The sequence below is a fragment of the Thunnus maccoyii genome, chromosome 23, assembly GCF_910596095.1.
Source record: "Thunnus maccoyii chromosome 23, fThuMac1.1, whole genome shotgun sequence".
In the NCBI taxonomy this organism is placed as follows: domain Eukaryota; kingdom Metazoa; phylum Chordata; class Actinopteri; order Scombriformes; family Scombridae; genus Thunnus; species Thunnus maccoyii.
In genome coordinates, this window is record NC_056555.1 from 2,139,811 (window position 1) to 2,162,105 (window position 22,295).

The window sequence follows — 22,295 nt, forward strand, 5'->3', positions numbered from 1 at the left end:
GGCTGCTGCTGCTGCAGACACTGGCTAGGGAGACATCAGCTGGTTGTGTGATCCAATGAACTGCACTGGGTTGCACCAGCTGTGTGAAAGCTGGCCATTTGCCATCATAGCACATTGTTGTAAGCTGGATCTATATTGAAATATCATATCAATAAAATAGGTCTCTACTGGATTACTGTGTTGCAAATTGGCAGCAATTAATAAAAAATGATGCTGTGTGGCAGTAAAACTGCTGTTTTACTATTAGTGAGTTCTGTGACATTTTATGATTTACACCTACCTTACAGGCATGTGTGTAACTATTTAGTTGTTACTTAGAGTTATGTTGTAACTTATCTCCGAGGTGAAACCGCTGTCTGATCTGTGCAGCTCTTTTGTAATTTACCACTGTCTGTAATGTCTCTGTAGCATTTTGATATCTTGACAACACTTCACAACAATAAGCTTTACACTACATTCTGTCACAGGTTCACCGTCTTAGTTCACCTGCCTGATCACTAACTCTCCTGTCATTGCAGATCCTGCCACACCCATCTGCCCTGCATTCACCTCATTCCCCTCACCTGAGTTTCCCCACCCATCTCCTCACCTGGATCCCATTAGGCTCATCAGTCACTCCTTATATACTGGTCCACATTCTCATGCTCCTTGCCAGAGTGTCTAGTGTGTTTGCCTAGCTTTCCAGCATTTCTTTATCTTTCTGTCCGCTTGCCTGTTACGTGATATCCTGCCTGTTTCCCAGTCTTGAGATTCCCTTGGGTTTGTCTGCCTAATCTGCCTGGTTTGTGACCCCTGCTTGTTTTTTGGACTGATTAAAGAATATTGGACTCTGCTCCTGTCTCTGAGGTCGTGCTTTTGGGTTCCGAGGTTCTGAGTCGTTACACATTCAGTGAGTGATAATGTTGGTGGGGTGATGCGTTTGGGGGTAAGGGGTGATATGCTGCCCCCCATTTGTGTGGATCAGGTGGGCAGTTCTTACACATTGAACCACTCTTACTTTGATCAGAATAGAGCAATATAAACAAAATTTTATTATTGAAGAGACTGAAGAAGTCATATATTGCAATAATTTACTGCAAACACCTGCTCTTCATTGACATGAATTGGTACGGGAGACAAAGTATCAGTAAAATAAATAAAAAGTCACAGATATGTTTTAAATAGACTCAGTGTTTATCAAAATGAGTCAAAAAAGGACATAATATCAGATTTTTTTTTTTAACAGAAAAGTCAAATTATCATCAACATCATATTAAATTGTGTTTCCTTTGTTGTGTTATTGTGCTCTTTGTGTGGGAATATTTACATTTTTTTCCCTCCTGAGTCATATCATAGCTCTTCTGCGTGTACTGTAGATGTTTAATATGCAAAGTAAGAGCAGGATTTTGTCCTTTCACGACGTCTCTGTATGAATCATTAAGTCATTGTACCAGTTGGCTGATTACCTCCTTGACCAGCTGTTCAAACATGAAAATAATACCATGCAGAATTACTGCACGGTTGGGGCACTTAAGTAGTCTTCTAAATTCTGGCCTACTTTGATAAACAGTTGTTTAGGCAAAGACTTCACACGGTTCCACTGTGGTTTCTGACACTCCAATATCACAGAGTGAAAGACAAGTTGATGTAGTTGTGGCATCCAAAACTCCAAAAATGGCATGTATTAAATGATAAGTGACACTTCCACCTCCATGTGTCAAAACTACAACCTAGCAGAAGAAGCCTTCTAATGTTAGCAACAGAATTGACAGTAAATAATCAGAACGCCATTATAGCACAGACAGAATGATGTGTAAAATCCAAGACAATGAGCTAAAAGATGCTAAAAGAATCCACAGAGCCGAAGAGTTTGTTAATTCTTTGCTTCATGGTCTGCATCAGTGTGTGATGGATGGCTGCTAGAGAAAAGTCAAGAGTTGTGAGACACCAGCACTGAGGAAACAGAGGAGCCCAGCCAAGGAATGTGTTTGTGTTGCTTCTTCAAAGTTAGCTTTGGCACCAGAAACCAGTAAAATAAACTGTGTGCTCTCCCATCATCTGTGCTTCTGTTTGTTGTGTTGGTGACAATGCTGATTTCCACCTGACTGTCTGCTGACCCACATCTGCTTCAAACTTCCTCTCAGTAATTGAAAGGTGTTTCTCTACCTGAAATTACATCTTTGTTTTAACTGCCATATTCTTTGTGAGATGTTTAAGGGAAACTTTGCCGATTTTCAACCAGCATTGTATCATTACAATGTGGGTAGTATATATGCAAATGAACAATGTCCAACTTCCCCCCATGTTGTCTGCACCCAGAGCTCCCCGCTCATTTCCTGGGTGACACAAAACGTGTCATCCAGTGGACAATGGAGATCTGCCTTAAACTACAAACTAAGTTTCCTCATTTTCAGTAGTGGTGCCTTCAAGGATGGTAAAATGTGGTTCTCCTAAAAACACTGCCATCCCATGCTACGCTAGCGATAGGGAAAAGCAGATACTAAATATTATACTACTAAATACTTTAAAATATCAGTGTATTTGGAAGAAAACTAGTTTCTTGGTACGAGGCCATGCAGTGTGCACCAACAACCACTAGGTGGCACATGTGAGCGGTCCAGATGCAGCGTCTGTCTGTCAGTCTTCCTCTAGGGTAGTCAATACAAAATGGCGACCATGCTCAGCAAGCAGAAATTTGTCTCCCCCAATATTTGTAACTGACTGGACATCAAATGCCCTTAGAAGCTGAAAGAAAGCTGATTTGTTCTCCTCAATATTTAGAGTTAATCTGACTAACCTGGCGTATGACCTGCTGCGTCTGGTTTATGTTCATGTTCAGCAACAGTGAAAAGCAGCTGTGAGTGCGGTGCCATAGCTTTGGGATTTGTTCTGTAGGTCCTGTGGGTTATTTTTACAGTGTGTGGAGTTGTTTCTGCAGCTGTTTCCAGAGTTAATAATGATAAGTGCATCTTTAAATTGAGAGCGATGTGTGCATTTATGCACATGGCACAGCAGTGGCAGCTTGATTAACACCAGATTGGTCAGGAACAAATATTCTGTGTTCTGCTACACATCTACACAGGTCAGCTGTTACGCACAGATTCCAGCTTTATACAGTGGAATTGTTTGTAATAAAGCAGCCCTTATGGATGAATCCTGAGCTGTAGGACACCCACTTGGTTCCCATACATAAGGAATAAATATCAAAATCTCCATATTAAAAACTCTGTTTAATATGCAGGTAATCACAGCTGAGATGACAAATCACGGTTGTGGGTTGTCATAGTAACACAACACGCTTTCCGGCTTGGGAGTTTTGCAGGAGATCAACAGTCAGAGAAAAAGTGAGCGTCAGCAATGATGTAAAGATTTGAGATGGTAAACAGCTCAAATAAATGCTGAAACATCTCAGCTCTCCACACAGAGACAACTGAATCTGAGCCGACCAACAAAACTCCTCAGCTAACAGCTTAACAGACAGGTTTTGGCTGCTTGTGGAAGATGGATATCCATCACTTTGCGCATTCACTGTGGTCTATTTTTCTTATACATTTCTCCTCTAGAATGTAAGAAACTGTAACATAACCTTATTTCTCCTCAGGATCAATAAAGTATTTCTGATTCTGATTCTAATTACTACAGTTAATTAAATTCTTAATTGTTTCTCATATTTCTCAAATATGGCTCTTGCTACCTTCTCATATATAGCTTCAGTTGGACATTTAAGAGAAAAATCAGACAAGGAGGAAACAATGATAAGATCTCTTAGGGATCATACTTCTCAGATTTGTCTGATGAAAGTCTCAGACTCATCTCATGTTCTTCTCTTTACTATAAACAACCGCCCTACTTTGAGGGGTTACTATCTGCAGTGGAAAACGAAATCCAGGAAAGAGTTGAGTCGAGCCAGTACCAGTTAGTGGAAAAACAGCTTAGACCCCCTCCTCTAACGACCCCCCACTACCACAGTTAGAGAAGTCAGCTTTCACATGGAAATGATAATGCTGTAAGCTATACAAATGCAAACCAGCCAGTTAAAGTAGTAGGGGAACTATGATTCCTGTTCTACATTTAGGAGCTCCAAATATTTCAAATGTGGAAAACTGAAAGTCAAGTTTACTCAGGGGTGTCACTAGAGATTTATGGTTAGGGGCCTAAGCCTTTACCAGGGGGGCTGAGGGGAGGATTTTTTTTTATTTATTTATTTATTTTTTTTTTTTTAAATGGCCCCAAAATGTCTGTTTGTCATGAATTTTCAGAGTGGCAATAGGCGTAAAATCAACACAATAGATCTGTCTCTTCATAGTTTGTATTTGGCACGGATTGAAGTCAAGGAATGCTATCTCTTCTCTCTTAGATAAGTTGCAGGTCTTAAATATGTTATTGATACACAGACTGATGTTTGATGTGTGAACCTCTAAAACTAATTTCAGTATTAATTTTAACTGAAAGCTTAAACAACTCCCACTCACTTTCTTCTTGATCACTAACCTCCATCAGACCTGCTCCTTCAGCTCTGTCAGTCTTTGCATTTGTCTGAACTGGCAAAATCTTCTCACCTGACTGGTCTATGGCAGAGCTGCCGCCTTTTTTGAAGAAATGTGGTACATTCATCAACAGATTAAAGAATTGAGGGATATAAAATTGTGTTATGATCAACACAATGTGACCTTCACTGACATTAACTGATTATAATCTATGCCTACTGATATGATTGTTTCCAAATACTTAAGAGGCATATAAAAGCAAAGTATGTAAAGAGCTATCAATAACATTATTTATATCTCTTTTGCTCGTTCTGGCTGGCTCGTCAGCTAGTTAGTACAGTGGAAACTGCTTATAGTGATCACGTCCGTCTGGGTCAAATTAATCACTATGAGCGGATGATTATTATAACCAATTTTTTTTCTTTTTCTTTATTTCTCATGCAGATAACCATCTAATTGACATTTGTATATTTATTACATGAATAAAAAAGTAATGAAATGGCCACCTTTGCTATTTACTGTAGCTGTTTGAAAATACAGTACAGCTGTTTCGCTGCTCACACCTTCCTGACTCATTTTAAGATGAGAGAGAGAGAAAAAAGAAGTGGTCGAGTGAGCTAGAGAGTGGATGAGGAGAGCGAGCAGTGGTAGCGTGAAAGCCGTTGACTAAAGGAAGAAAACATTATTTTCTGATTGTTTCACGGCGGTTACAAATAAACACACCCAAACCCCGCACCCCTGATAATGGTGCCGCAGCTGCTAATTACAATATCATATGTGTATCATGGGAGTAAGATGAAAAATAAAAATAGCTACCGTAATTTTATTTTAATTTTTCCCCCGTTTCATTTATGAAAAGACCCAAAATGAACACTGTAAGCGGACTATTGATTACTATAAGCAAATTATTTAAACAGCATTTGTATAGGACTGATTCTGTCCTGAGCTTTTTGATCCATATCAGCGGTTTCCACTGTATAACATAAGTATTATATAGCCTATCCTTTTGTCTTTTCCTCACTTAAAAGTTTGCTAGCGTTAAGCAAGTAACAAACGAGTAACAACTTGATAGCCCACTACATTAATATGAATTTGAGGCAAATGATGGTCAGAGTTTGGTATCTTCACTCTCTAACTACTTACTATTTCACTCTGTATATTATGTTTATCCTGGTAAAGTCTTAGCCAACATCTTGTCACAACTTCAGTAGTTTCCAACTGCCATTACAGTCTCTACTGTGGGTTCTGAGTGGACAGCACAGCCAATGGAAACGCTGGATTAGAGCAGCAGCAGCCTCTCCCAGGTCGTAGTCCCTGGCGTTTTAGATACATTGTGAATTTGGAGATGCAATGGCACAATTCGGTCGACTTTAATGAAAAATGAATGAAGAAAGAACTATTGATGATTTAAACTAATAATATACATTTATTTTGCCCCCCCTACAATAGGCCTAGCAATGCCCCTGAGTTTACTAATTTAATTTGGTTTGTGTTTTTTTCAATCATTCATATTGCAGGGGTTGGTAAATTAATAATTGTTTTTCTCTGTAGCCTGACTATAATGGACCAAATTGAGGGTGAATACCATTTATAAAGTGTCTTTCATTTGTTCCCACTCCAAAACACTTTCATTCGCAGAAAACCTCCTGGGTGTCTCGTTTGTGTTTATGTCGACAGCAACAGTGAACACAACAGCTGTGAGCGTGGTGCCAAGCATTTTTTGCCCAGCAGAATGTGTAACCTAAACCCTAACCCTAACCCTAACAGGACCAGATTGCATTGGTGGCTGGACTGGCTTGGTTGGGCAGCAAATCCTCCCAGATAACACAAAACCAAAAAAACAAGAAAACTTGGGTGAACATGGAGGACATATGATGAGCGGGACTCCAACGGTCACCATGACCTCCATAAGAGCCCAATCTGAACCCCCCACTTCACAATCTGGTGTGACCGTGTTGCCCAACCAGCCGACTCCAGCAGCCAGCCGTTTCAGGGGATTCTTCTGGATAATTTGATGGCAGGAAAAGGAGGAGAGCTGCTATTCTTCATGTATAAACATAGAAGCGTCTGAGTTTGTTGCTGTGGCAGATGGAGCAAAATCGCCTCCAACATGGTTATTTCCTCTACAGCCTGTGGTTTTAATTTAATTGAGAAACAGTGAAGAGAATAAGTGAAGTGTTGCTGTGACATCTCAACTTTTGTCTTCTCTTAATGTGCTACATGAAACTCAAATGTGGAAGTTACATTCTTACTGCAGGTGATTCTAGTCCAGTGTTAATAGGACTTTATCGTGGAGTCTTTGAAGTCTTCAAACTTCAAATGGTTACCTTAAGCTTCCATTTACAAAGTTGCCTACTCCAGCTTTTAAAAAAAAACTTTTCCAGCTCACTCATGCTGAATGGAGGAAGTAGCAGTAATGATAGTAGTAGTAGTGCTGAATGCTTCATGCATTTTCCAACAGTTCTGGATACAGCTTTCACTGACTCAGAGAACTGGAGCAGAACATCCTTGAGTGAAACAGGCACTTTGAGGGGCTGACCTGTTTTCACTCTACAACACACAAAGTCAAGTTTTATCTGCCCAGAATACAGTAGTCAGGTGTTACTCACCCTCTGGGAGCTGCAGCCTGGACTGTGTTTAAATGTGAAACTAAGTACGATATTATACTAGGAACTATATTTTAAAAGTGTCAAACTAATAATAATAATAATGTGTTGCGTTATTGTGATAAACTGAAAACCTCTCTGTCTCTATTTGTTTGTCTTCCTGTCTCTCTCAGTGTGTGTGTGACACACAAACTTTGTTATTTTTGCCACTTGTTGAATGTGTCACTTGCAGCTGGTGGTAAAATGACAAATATTCTGTGGTTGGTGTAAAAAGGCACTGCCAGCAAACACATGGTCTTAGAGTACATCCACACCTTATAGGTTAAATTTGTAAACGCATCTTTTTTCTCCAGACAAGAACAGTGTTTTTCTCCCTCCAAAATGAAGCTTTTCCAAAACAGCCTGTAGAGTGTGTAAATCTTAAAAAGCCAGCCTTGTGTTTCAGTGTGTACGGGGTAAACAGAGCTTGTGCAAAACTTTGACGTTTGCTGCCCAGTTAAGAAAGTAGGGCTTTCTGTCGTATCAAACTTTCTCTGTGATCACTCATTGCCATGTTACTTGTGACATATGAATATTTGTTCCAATTCCTGGTCACTTCTATTGCAGCCCTATCTAACAGATTCAACTCTGCGTTTCCTGTTTTGGTGCGAGCTACAGCAGGTTCACCTTTGTTGAACTTTGACATGCAAAGGCGCAGTAATAATCATGGTCATCCTACTTGTGATGCTTCTTATTTCTGTTTTGATTAGTGGTGTCGCATCTTCCCATTTAACAATTAACTACATGATTACCAACTTACAAATAAATCTATTAGACAACCTCATAATATGCTGTAATGTTAAAGGGCTGGTATGGTGGAAAACCAAAAAATTAGCTTTGGGATGGATTAGGGTGATGGCTGGACCTCCTGTGCTGTAAATTACTCAATTCTATCTTCTCTGTCTTTTTAAGATATTCGCGGCTCAAGAGCAAGAGGTGAGGAGACAACTTAGTCAAGCACAACACTTGATGTACCTGTAAATGTACACTTTTGAAGATTCCAGCATTGCTTGAAGTCTGCTAATGTATATATCATTATACCAGTTCAATACCACACAAAGACAAATACAGTGGCGAACAATTTATTTGTATAAGTGACAACATATAACATATTCACTTATACTGTACTGTATGTCATACAACATCTTCATAGTTCTACAACAGTGGTTAACTTATTAAAATGTAGTGTTACTTCTAAAAGTGATTGACTGAAAATGTTTTTCTTATGCATAGTTAAAACATGTTAAAAAATAAATCTGTGGCATCTCCACACAGAAATGCCACATCAAATCAATCAATCAAGTTTGTCACATATAATCATATTAGATACAATCACAGTGAAATGTAATCCCACCAGTTCGTTCATTTTGTGCATTAAAAAGAGTTTAGAAATAGTGATTAATATGTGTGTATGATTGATAGTGGTGGTGGTTGGGGGTCAGTCTTTGGCAGCGAGCTCATTTAAAATTCTAGTGGCCTGAGCCTCACAGTGCTGGTCTTGTGTATCCGGTTCCTTTCTTCCCAACCGCAGCAGGGACAAAAGGCCATTATCCGGATGGTTGGGATCTTTAATGATTCTTCTAGCTTATTCTTGTAGTGCCTGGTGTAAATATCCTTTAGGCAGGGTACAGCTTCGCCTAATGTCTGTTCAGCTGAATGAACCACCCTTTGCAGGGCCTTGCGGTCCTGCTCAGTGCTGTTTCCATACTAGGCAGTGATGTTCCCCATCAGGACACTCTAGATGGTGCAGCAGTAGAAATTCCTCACTGTTTGAGGGGATACCCAGCATCTGAGGTGAAACAGTCTCTGCCTTGCCTTTCTCTCCACTCAGTCAGTATGCAGCACCCAAGTCAGGTCCTCGGTGATGTGGACACCAAGGTACTTGAAGCTGTCCATCCTCTCCACCAAGAACCCATTGATATTACTGTGTTGATATACTGTGAGCTCTGGTGGACTTGTTTTCTTTGCGGACAGGCTATGTGATCAGCTGACCTTCTTTTAAGCACCCATTTCTTGACATTTTTCTGGATCCTAGTGGTCCAAAGGAAGCCCAACCAAAGAAATGAACATCAATGCTGGGACCTTGTTGATTTGTAGTTGTGTCCATAGTGGCGTTATTATATTGTTCATTCCAGAGAATCCTCTTTCACAGTCAGCACTGCTAACACACAGACAAAACATAGACAAGCAAAATAAACTTGACTTAACTTAAACTTAACTAAAAACAACTTACACAAAATAAATGCACTATGAAATAAACACAAGTGCATATTTACTTGACAAGCAACATCAGGTCCATTGATCCAGATCTCCTGATGATGTCACAGAGTTATAGACGTAACCATTTGTTGTGATCACAGAAAACCTCTCGGTTCAGATCAGGCTGGTTCTCTGGTGACTAAAGAAAATAAGCACAACCCAGTGAGATTACTGGCACTCATCAGTACAGAGCAGTTGTTGAAAAAGCATGATGCTGAACTGAAACCATGTACTGACCCAGTGTGCCATCCTCATCCTCATCCTGGAGCCATCAGACCTGGAGAATTAGAGGTCTGAGTGACAGACACTGCTGATGGTCAGAGGTGATGATGAGAAGGCTGAGCAGGTATCTGCTGCAGCTACTTCATCCTGCTGTCTGTGACTCTGCTTTTACTGAGAAAACATATAATCACAGATATAAAATACATTAATACATTCACAAACATATCTACCAGTCCTGCTGCTCCACATGCTGCCTCACAGTTCTTCAGCAGCTGAATGGACCTGAACTGCACTGATTTCAGACAGAGAAAGAGAGAACTAAAGAAAACCTGCAGCCTGTTATCAGAACACAGAAGACAGACAAGATTAGGGGGTTATTATGAAAGAAATTAAATGAAAATAACACATTTCAGTGTAAAAAGTCAATAACTTAGTTAAATCTCAGTGTGCATGTGTATTCCACAAAAGGAAAAACAAACTAACTCTTCTGTCGTATGTCAATATCAGTCTGGAAAGATTCCAGATCAGTTTCTGAAGCTCAGACAGCAAGGTGCAGAATTCCCACACAGGTCATTTATATAACTCACACATATTACTGAGTCACATCGTGCACACCCGTGTCATCTGTTCATCAAAGCCTGGTGCGGCTTTGTCTATCTGAACCAGTTTATCTGTCTCACTACATCAGAGACAGTAATGCTACAGTGGTTTACTGTCAGTCACAAATACAGTACTGTCATTTGCTGTTGTTCGTTGTTGTTAATACCAATTCATATTATCACTGTTATTGCATGGAGAGATTATCAATAACGTTATGTTATGAATAAGACAAAAATTCAGAGATAAAACAATATTGTCTCTTGCTGTTCATGCGCTTCCACAGTGAAGAAACAGCTGATTAAATGTCAGGAACAAACTTATTGAAGGCCAGCAGATGAATATCAGGTTGCACAAATAAAAGTCTTGCGAGTTTCTTTTACCATAAACATAATAAAGCACGAATATCTCATATTTTGGCTAAAGCTGCAGTTAGTCTTTGAGTGACTGCTTCTGCAGTGTTCACTTCCCCTGGAGTCAACAAGTGGAAATACGGACAGCACCACTCTGCCATTGGTTTAACTGGAGGCTCAAGCTGCCTTCCATTTCTACAGGCAGCAGCTGGACCCATCTCCGCTAAAAATGAACTTGCTTGACATTATTATGTATGAAACTGCCAATCAGATTTATTCACTTGTTAATCAAAGATGCCGGAACGCTGTTCCGGATTGTTCTGGCCCACTTTAACTCCTGGATTTAACTGTAGTTAAATCCACCACAGACTCAGTGTATCCATTGATGTCAGTGATGTTGACAGTTGTGCCCCGGAATGTACTCCAGACTGCATCGTGTAGTGCAGACAGTAGGGCAGCCTCTGATTGGCCTGACCATTTCCTGACCTCTTGTATCACTGGGGGCATGTGTTGTAGTTTGCTTACATACTTTAACCTCAGCAAGATGGCCGCATGGTCGCTCTTCCCCAATGCAGGTAGCAGTTCCACTCTGTAGCTGTCTTTGAATGTCATGTAGCAGTGATTCGCAGTGTTTATTCTCCGTGTGGTGCAGTCAGTATGTTGATGGAAGGCAGGCATAACCTTCTTAAGGTTAGTCTGATTGAAGTCTCCAGCAACCATGAGCGCAGCATCAGGATTACCGGTTTGTGAGCAGTTAAAGTCTTTGCAAAGATCTGACAGGGCAGCCTCTGTACTTGCCTGAGGTGGGATGTAGACTGCTGTGATAATGATGTGTGAATTCTCTTGGTAGAAAGTGTCTGCATTTGATTGACAATAACTCCAGATCAGGTGAACAGAAATGGGATAGCACTTTAACATTCCCACTTTCACACCAATCCTTATTCACTTTAAAGTACACGCCTCCTCATTTTTTCTTGCCAGAGTCCTCTGTTCTGTTAGATATACAAAAAAAGAGTCATCTGGTTGAATGGCACTATCCGGTTTTCCAAGATTTAGCCAAATTTCAGTGAAACAAAGAACATTACAGTTCCTGATATCTTGTTGGAAACTGATGCAGGTACAGAGGTCGTCCAGTTTATTATCCAGCACCTGTACATTTGCTGGCTGGGTGCTTGGCAGAAAGGATCCATTTGGCGTGGACTGCAGCCAGTGTTTAATCCCTCAACATTTACCTCCAATGTTGCGATGGACGCAGAGATAGTCTTGCTTGTATATGTGGTTGGGATTGTAGCTGGTGTTTATCCCCTCCACCTTTTCATCGATGTTTCCTTGATGTTTACATTTGAAATTTTTGACCAGCCAGGTAGCAGAGTTGACCATTTCCCTATCCTGATGAGTAACTTGTAGTCATATGTTATCATTGTCCAATATTGTAAAAATGTAGAGCATATGTTTGCATAAATTTAGCGGACCTAGCATAAAGGCAACTGGATAGGTCACATTCCTCTACCCCAATGTCCACAGCATCCAATTATTCTACCCCCTGCCTCTGCCTTCACCCCCCACCGTCTATACCACCAAAGTCCTCTCTGGCCTTGAGACCCATCATTCCATTCCTGCCGTCCACTTCTGTCTCCATCTCTGTGCCTGTCTTTACTAATGAGTACTGCCTATGTCCCCCCTCCTCTCACTTGTCTCTGCCAACTTCTGTACATTATCCATCTGTCCCTACCCTTTCACTCCATCAGCATCTGGTGCTGCAAAGACAGAAAACAAACACTACAAAAAGAAGGACACATCAGGGGGCTTTTGAAAAAGGCAGGAGGATGAAATAGATACGTTCATGAGTCAGCAGTTGTATGGAGTGAACTATAGATCAAAATATTGCAACTGGTACACAATGCAGAGTTTGCAAATGAATAATTATGTGTGGGCATTTTTTATGGGTATTCTTGAGTTATCTAATTTGAAGACACTTGAAGAATGAAAGCTTCACTTGGTTTGCATTTCAGTTTATGTTGCCTTAGTTGTCGTGATTTATTTTCTGCTGCTGGTTTTGTTCAGATTCATTCTATGTTGACGATGAATTAATGATGTATTGAATGTGACTTCTCCCTGTTTGTTTCATTTAGTCAATCACTATAATTTGTCTGACAATTTGTCAATAATAATAATACTCACTGACACTAACTTGGTAATTGTACACAAGCCCCAATATATAGACCAATAATTATACAGACCTCTTATTAACACAATACCCTACACTCCTAGGGACTGTTTGTTATTTATGAGAGGGAGGAGGGTGGTGCAAAACCGGGTAGGCACGTCAAATAATTTTTTAAGCACATAGGAAGGCCATGTTTTTTTATTTCAGTTGCTGGGGGAAAAAAATGCTGCCCTCAGCTCTGTGATTGGTGGTTCAGCTATAATTTTACAGAGGGTTGAGTAATTCAAATGACAGTAAAATTGACTAATCATCATATCTTCCCTCTAAATGGGGAGGGGGGGGCTTTGTTGTCACTACTTCATGACAAGTTCAGCCCGCTGTGTGCTGTGAATGGGTCCGCACCATTACCATGCTGGTACACCTGTGGTGCGCCAAGGAGGCACAGTCTACACACCATTTGACAGTTATTATAGCTGGCAGATACGCCAGATCCGCCACCAAATTTCAGCGGCGAGAGCAGCGTTAATGTCAACACAACTACATGGCCCATACAAACACAAACAAGTAAAGGGACAATGATAAGACAGAGAACCGATGAATGTCATTCAGGCTTTACATATAATTATATTGTGAAAATTGCTGTCCATGCTGACAATTATTTGTCAGCTAGGAAAGCTACCATGGCTTTTGCCCTGTAGTCCAACATTGTTGTTTGTTTTGTCAGCTGACAGTTACGTGGTTGCTGCCGCTGGTTGACAGATTACACTCCATTGAAACAGTTTTCCCAGCCTTCGCTGTTACGTGTTAAGCAGTGCACTGCTTTGAAATGGAGTGGACCCAATCACAAGCTAGCGGGAAAAAACAGCTGGGAGTAACCATGGCTAGTGAGGATTATCCATGCCTTTTTCAAGATTAACTTTTAATGAAAAGTTAGGAGTTAATCAGCAAAGGAAGACGTACACCAAAGCTAATTTGGTGCAGAAAACCAAGGCTTTTTTCAACTCCAGGATTTCGTTTTAAAGTAACTTTCGTTAATGCAAATGAAAGGGTAATTTTTTAAAATCTAATGATGGCCGCCATGCCAACTGTTATTATCCTGGCCGCTGCTGCCACTGTTGTGTGTTACGGTTTTTTTGGGAAAGTGGTCCCCTCTCCTTCCTGTTGGCTTGTGTCTGTGTTACCTGAACTACATTTATGTCTGTCTGTCTGTGTGTGTGTGTGTGCGCGGAGTGCAGCCCACACCCCCTCACTCTTTTTGTCCGCTCTGGCCAAGCTCTCCGTGTCCCCCTGTGTATGTCTGTGTGTTTATGCTGGCTGCCGTTGTGTTTTAAATCAGCTGTGTATGTATTTTTGTGTGCAAGCTCATCTAAGAGAGATAGAGAACAGTTGGCATATTCAAAGTTGGTTTGTGTGTATTGAAATTGTAAATGTAAGTTCAATTACAAGGATGTAAGTGTTTGCCTCTATTGAGAGAGTTGAAGACCAGTCATATGGGGATTGTTCTTATTGCTTGCTTGTGAAGTGCTTCCTTCCATACGACTAAGAAGCACTGGCTCTGTTAAGTGAGGACAGTGAGTGTAGTTTGGTGGATGGAGCTGAAACACCCAGTTTCTGATTTCTGGAACACTCTGCTGTATGTGTGAGGTAGATAAACTACAGTGCCCTCACTGGTTGTTTTGGTTAACTGAATGTGATTTGATACTTTTTGCCTGTTGACACTGATTTTATTACAGTACATTATTTGAGTTTATGGATTCTTTTATCATTTCAAGTAAAAAGAGCATTATATGATTTCTGGTTTGTATGGTATTATTTCATTATTAGTAATTATAAGATATATAAGTTTTAATTTTATTTTTGTTTGCTCCTTTACCTTAGTCCTATAAAAGCTGTTTTTGTTGCAAGAAGAAGTTTGTTGATATTACAGGATTATTATTATTGAAAAAAAAAAAAGAATTTATTATACACTTGAGCGTGACAGGTTCCCCATGGGTGCCAATAACAGTCGTAAAAAATATGCCAGCACAGCCATATAATTTTTGCTAAAGTGGTATAAAAATTTAGGGTTTCCTCAATGTGGGAGTTTTAATCATGATTAAAAAAAAAAGATGGCAAAGAGGTTTGATGTTAAAATTAAAAAAGCTAAAGAACATGCTTGCAAGAAAGTTAAGAACAAAAAGAAATAAAGAAGTAGATGTCTCCTAGAGCTCTTGTTAAGGAAGTGACAGGCTAAACTTCTTGTACAATGCCATTTTGTGATCATGTAGCAGAGTTTGACCCCAAATGGCCACAAGATGGCTCCTTTGAAAAATCTCAGATAGCGTTGTTACAGGAATTTATAAATCCTCCTCGTCCTACAGGGCGTCCTGATTCGGATTATGAGTATATGTTAGAATACCTTTGGGTACGGGATGCCATTGATTGAAAGGTCTGTCATACAGGTCAGATGACTCACAACCGCCTCAAAACAACTATGTTCAGTATTCATAAGGGAGATTATGGTAACCTCCTGCAAGATGGAAAGGCTTCATCCTTTAGGCACTTGTGCTCAGTGCATTTAATGGGATTACAGTTCTGCCAGTTACCATTTGAGAACTGAGTGGACATGTTGGCCTGCCACCTGACATTATCACCAGGAATCATCTTCTGGTGACAATGAATATCATAATAAATTTTATGTCAAGATTAGTTAGGGGATTTTTTTATTTTTTAAATTCTAAAGTACAAATCTGAATATGATAACTGTCTCTGAACCACACTGTTGGACAAACTAAGCCCAACCAATAGTGGTGCAAAAGCTTCCACAGATGGTTGATGATATTATTTTGACACCATCACATAAAATACACATCATATGTCTCAGAAGCTCAATCCACACAGCAAGGTTTTATCTTCCTGCAGGGCTTTATCAGCCCACTGTCAGGAGGGCTTTAAATCCTGTCCATGCGGCTTCTGTCCCCAGCTCTTTCATCTCCACAACCTGACCTCTGCCATTAGCTGTTCTATAGTGACAGCATATAGCTGTATATGGATCCATTTCTATTCACACTGCTACCATCTGAGAGGGAATCCAACTCTAGCATCATGCTACAGCAGGGAGTGAAACATATACAATAAACATGTAAATATACAGAGAGGAAGCGAGTGAGTGATGGATATAAATTTTCAAAAGAAAAGGATGATGGTAGCTGGAGGGAGTGATGGAAGGATGAAAAGAGGACATCGGATGAGAGAGACTGGGACTCAGCAATGATGTGCCATCCCATCTTTGCATTATTTATGTGTGCATACATCATGTCACAGCAGTCATGACACAAATAAGAGACAGTGCAGAGAGGCTCTTAAACTCTGTGAAACCACATTTACACTTTGCTCCAATGAAAAATTGAACTGAACTGAAATGTGCCATTTTTATTGAATGTTAACCATTTTGCACTCTTATCATAAGGCTGGTGTCTGAAGTGCCATAAAAGCCTGGTGTCTCCAGGTTTTATATGTAAGGTGGTTATGATAGTATGTCTATATTTCTGTGCTGTGCCCCTGTGAGGCTCCATTTCTCATTGTAAAGAAAACCAAATTGTAAAATGGATATAAGTTGAGGTTCAAATTAGTTTTTGATCCTTGCTTGTTGTGAAGTAAATGTAACAATGGTAGTCGTCGTCATGCTAATATGCTCATAATGACAATATTAACACGCTGATGTTTACCAGCTTAGTTGAGCATGTTAGCATGCTAAATTTGCAACATAGCACTTAACACAACGTACAGCTGAGGCTGATGGTAATTAGTTTTGCAGGTAGTGTAAATGATCATAAACCAAACTATTGGACAAATTGAGATTTTAACCTTCCATTCATCCATTCATTCTCTGCTGCTTATCTGAGACTGGTTCGCAGTGGCAGCAGACTGCCCAAGGTAACCCAGACACCCTAACCAACATCCACCAGCTCCTCCTGAGAGAGGCGTTCCCAACCCAGATGAGACACATAATCCCATGCAGCATGTACCGGGTCTGCTCCACACACCGGAAGCATCCCAGTGGGAGTCTCTTACGTGGACACTGGACTGTCAGAACATCCCGTCTGGGTCTTCAAGTCACAAGGAGTCAGTACTTACCACAAATCATTCAACATCCCTGGACCTCTGCTGGTACACCCTAAAGACAGGAATTTTCAAGTTAGTTAAATAACTACTTTTGGTACTCAGACGTCAGCTCCGTCAAAGGTGCTTTTTAAACAATTTGAAAGCTTCCTCAGCCACAATCCATCTTCTGTGTTTAACACATGTAGAAAAGAAGAGGAGACATTGTGGTTCAACAAGCAGCAGCTGACAGTTTGGAGGTATTTACTTATCAACAGCTATCTTAACGTTAGCTGAAGTAACTGCATGAAATCCTGTCCTCTCAGTGAAGCTGCTTTGGTCTCACAGCCTCCAACTCTGAAGTAAACCAGCTAATTCCTGAATGTAGCTTTACCATTGGCTAACATTAGAAAGCCAGCTAAGAAGACACAAAATGTAAATAAGACAACTCTGGAGTTACCTGGCGTCACATTTCTCCTCTTTTGATGGAATTAACTTGAATTCATTAGTTTCGGCCAGCCGTCTTCTCTGCAGGGAAAAGCTGGGGAAAGCCAACAACCATGGATGCTTTTCATTAAGCTAATTTATGCTTCCTCGCATCTTCTCTCCTCCCTCCTCCAGGCGTGACCTGGAAACCGATCTCTCTCTCTGTCATTATCAGGATCTTCCAGTCCCTTAAATGCACCTTGAGGATATGAGGAGAGATAAGGAGCTCCTGGAGGAGCTTAGAGCGAGGAACCTCAAGTATATCCTCTGTGTTTTTTTACTTTTTTACCAGACGGCAACACCCCTTTGGTCGAATGTGTTTATTGACTGGTCAGTGGATCTGATGAGACAGTAAACAGTCAGGCTGTTGTGGAGACAGCTTTAATGTAGTAATATTAATATTAATACAGCAGATCAGGAAAACTACCTGTGAATGACAGCACTAACAGCAGCCTCTCATATTTATTCATCAAATAAAAATGAGTGAATCATGAATCGATCATAAAAATCACTTGTAACGTCATTATTTTTCTTCATAACCCAAAGGCTTCTTTTCTGTTTAAAGTATATCTCAGCTCTTTCAGGAAAATATGATGCTGCAAAGCTGCATGTCTACTATAATATCCTGAGCCTGAAAAGGATGTCAAACTTTTACAAACTAAATAAGCAATATTTTATTTAGACATATTCTGCAGGCTACAGCTGTTTTTAACGCTCCTTTATGTCCATTCTGTTCTTTCAGTAAATAACAGATTTAAAATGTCTACTTATTCTATGGCAGCCAGACGCTGCTATAGATCTATTATGTAATGATAAAAACAGTTCAAGTTTAAACTTCAGAGTTTATATTGTTACTTAATAATTTCTACATATTGATAGCTGACTTATATTTGACATTTAAAGTGATGTGCATCATGAGTAGTTGTCTCCTCAAAATGACGCTGGAGTGAGTGAGGACGTCCTGTTTGATGAATTAAATTCCTCCATCCTTGCGCCTCTTCCTCGCATCTCTCTCTCTCTCTCTCATCCTCGCTGGGATGAGTTGAGATGCGAGTGAGGGAAGTGAGGAGACACGTTAGCATTATGAAAAGCACAGCAGTTTTTGATTTAAAAAAAAAGAATGACATGCAAAAACATAAATTTAGAGTTTCATCTGACTCATCATCACTTGAGGATGGAGATGGGGAGATAAGTGGAGTAGGGCTAGCTGTCTGTGGGTAAGGGCTGAAGTTCAGTTTTGGCCCATATGTCAAATGTTTGGTCTCTTTCTCAAGTGGCCAGCTGCCCACCGTCTTGCCACTGCCTCCTTGCTCTCATACGCAACAGGGGCACAGCCCTGAGATTTGGAGGATGGCCACTGTCAGCATCTGAGCCAAGGACAGAGCCGGACTTCACACTCACCCTGCTCGCTTTCTGAAGCAACCAAGTAAGAGGCATAAGTCTAGGCAGAGGCAGTGTTAGTTGTGTGTTCCTTTCAGCATCAGTGCTGTTGTTTAGCATTTAGCTTCTTAGCTTTATTGCCATTGTTTGTTGTGTGGATTGACAGACTGCTGAGTCCATTTTCTCTGCTTTACTCTGAGGAGTATTTTAAGTTTGCTGCCTAGTTGTGTTCACCACGCTAGACTGTTTTTGTGTTTGTCCCGCTCGGGACTACTGCTGTGTTTGTGCCATCGTGAGTGAGAAAGTAAGTTGCTTTGTCGATCAGAAACCAGACAACGTGCGTCACAGACTGCCGTCCGTACGTGCGCTCTCTGTGGACAAAGGAACCGCTTCTCTCCCTCTCACGATCACTTTCTCTCCTTTCCTCTCTTGTGACTAACACGCACACACGCACGTACTCACAACAACATCTTTTTGCACATTTGATGGTCAGATAACGTGGGACTCTTCCCTCGCTATCCGCCATTAGACACGTGTGTTTTCACGGGATTGGGTGAGTGCAAGACGCTGACCACCAGGCGGCGCCATCTTGCTATTGTCTAACCAAGACACCGCTGTACTACCACTGTACTACCACTGTACTACCGCCATTTGGTTCTTGCGTGACGTGACTTCCTCCCATAGTCACGTCCGCATCGCAGACCGACGACGTCATCACGTCAGGCCCAGTTGCCATCTTGGCGCACACACACACCTACACACACCTACACACACACACCTGCATGTGCTCAAACCTGTACATAGCTGTTGTGTTTTGTTTGGTAGAATTAGATTTTAGAATTGTTGTTTATTGCATTTGTTAACTTTGTTAACCTTGCTAAGTTTAATAAACACTGTTATATCTTTGAAGAGAAGTTCTTTTGTCATTATTGTGTGTAATATTGTGAAAAGTGGCTGATTGAAGGAGTCAGAGCTCGAATTCAACCCTTCTTTGTTCACCCTTGAATGTTGATATCTCTCAGATATTAATATTCTAGGTAAACTCCTTTCATGAGACTACCTTGTTTGGTTATTGGTCCCGGTTTCCGGGTGGTGCCCCGTAATTGTTAATTCATATTAAATAATTCTATTAATTGTTATAATTAATTCATTATCATTGATAATTGATCATTTTTTATTTTGCAAATAATCAACTGTGCTCCTCACAGATCCAACAGTTGGTACCCAAATTATTGATTGATTTTAATAATCTCTTGATGATTATTATCATCATTATTAATTATCTATGATAATTATGAACTATTACTAATAACCAAACACACTCCTGCCCGTCCCAACACGCTTCATTGTGGGAAACTGCTGCTCCGCTTGAGACCTGGAAACAGAATACCAGGATGATCATGATGAGATAAGTTGGGGTACTTGCTCTCCTCTGCCATAGCACAAGGAAGGCCTCCCTCTTGTGGTGTACAACTGTACAATGTCATATTTGGCTTTCAACTACTCCCTCTCCACCTCCGCCACATTGCAGCCATTACTGGTGAGAACTGGCTTGAAATTCTCACAAAGCTTACACAGCTCACTGTCTCCACGCTGCTCAATGGCACTGATGTTATCGTCAGCTGGCATGTTAACAGGATTGAAGACCTCAGCAGCCAGGAGCACAAGATCTGTGGAGAATTGAGAGAAACGCTGACAGATGCATACAATGATATTGTGTACTATCTCACTCCTTTGGCAATGGAAGGCCTCAGCAGATGTCGATGAGGTGCTGATCTCTACTCTCTTGTTCACAAAGACACTAGTGCTGCCTGTGTTGGTGAAGGCAGTGATACTGATGCCAGTAGGGACCAGGTTATTCTTTCTGTTTCAGCAGAGCAGCCCGTGAAGCCATTTGTCAGGGGCAAGAATTAAGAAGTTCATCATAAGTATTACAATACAAACAACATTTTGTGAAGGCAACTGACTCACAATCATGTAGACATCCCAGTCTCAAACATATACACCAATACCTCCTCATGCTTATATTGACAAATTTGACCAAATTCACGAAGACTAAAATAAAAATATATCAATCAATCAATCAATCTTTATTTATATAGCGCCATATCACAACAGAAGTCATCTCAAGGCACTTTTCACATAGAGCAGGTCAAGACCGTACTCTTTAATTTACAGAGACCCAACAATTCCCCCATGAGCAAGCACTTGGCGACAGCGGTAAGGAAAAACTCCCCTTTAACGGGTAGAAACCTCAAGCAGACCCCGGCTCTTGGTGGGCGGCCATCTGCTTTGACCGGTTGGGTTGAGAGAGAGAAAGAGAGAGGGAAAGGGGGAGGGGGGACAGAAGAAAAACAATCACAACAAGCACAAGCAGCAACAGCCAGGGAAGGATGCCATCAGGACTGTGAAGGACCGCGAAGGTTCGGCCCGGGAGTCAGGTTTTTCTGTGAGATGAGAAAGCACAAAAAACTCCGGGGAAGAAGCAAAGTTAGTGACATGCATTGCTGTTACATGAATGCATACAGATGGAGAGGAGGAGGAGGAGAGAGGAGCTCAGTGCATCATGGGAAGTCCCCCAGTAGTCTAGGCCTATAGCAGCATAACTAAGGGCTGATCCAAGGCGAGCCTGGTCGGCCCTAACTATAAGCTTTATCAAAAAGGAAAGTTTTAAGCCTACTCTTAAACATAGAGAGGGTGTCTGCACCCCGGACTGAATCCGGTAGATGGTTCCATAGAAGAGGAGCCTGATAGCTGAAGGCTCTGCCTCCCATTCTACTTTTAAAGACTGTAGGGACCACCAGTAAGCCTGCATACTGGGAGCGCAGTGTTCTAGTGGGGTAATACGGTATTATGAGCTCTTCAAGATATGATGGTGCCTGACCATTAAGGGCTTTGTAAGTTAGGAGAAGGATTTTAAATTCTATTCTAGATTTTACAGGAAGCCAATGTAGTGAAGCTAAAATGGGAGAAATGTGGTCTCTTTTTCTAGTTTTAGTCAATACACGTGCAGCTGCGTTCTGGACCAGCTGGAGAGTCTTTAGAGACTTGTTAGGGCAGCCTGATAATAAGGAATTGCAATAATCCAGCCTAGAAGTAACAAATGCGTGAACTAGTTTTTCTGCATCTTTTAGGGACAGGATGTGCCTGATTTTTGTGATATTACGTAAGTGAAAAAAGGCAGTCCTTGAAATTTGATTTATGTGGGAGTTAAAGGACATATCCTGATCAAAGATAACTCCCAGATTCCTTACGGTGGTGCTGGAGGCCAGGGTAATGCCATCCAGAATAGCTTTATCATTAGATAATGTGTTTCTAAGGTGTTTAGGGCCAAGCACAATAACTTCAGTTTTATCTGAATTTAGTAGTAGAAAATTGCAGGTCATCCAGGTCTTTATGTCGTTAAGGCATGTTTGGAGTTTGTTTAACTGATTGGGTTCATCTGGCTTCATTGATAAATATAATTGGGTATCGTCTGCGTAACAATGAAAATTTATGGAGTGTTTCCTAATAATATTACCTAAAGGAAGCATATATAAGGTGAATAGAATTGGTCCAAGTACAGAACCTTGTGGAACTCCGTGTCTAACTTTTGCCTTCACGGAGGATTCATCATTCACATGTACAAACTGAAATCGGT

The 22,295-nt window shown here is 40.8% G+C and overlaps 1 long non-coding RNA gene across 1 annotated transcript; it reads right to left on the minus strand.

Annotated features, from left to right (window-relative positions):
• Window positions 1-8,196: 8,196 nt before the first annotated feature.
• LOC121891017 lies at window positions 8,197-11,963 on the minus strand. Its single transcript, XR_006094013.1, has 3 exons — window positions 9,608-11,963; window positions 9,388-9,509; window positions 8,197-9,269 (listed from the first exon to the last, which is right to left on the minus strand). It is a non-coding gene; the product is annotated as an uncharacterized LOC121891017 (long non-coding RNA).
• Between the last annotated feature and the right edge of the window lie 10,332 nt (window positions 11,964-22,295).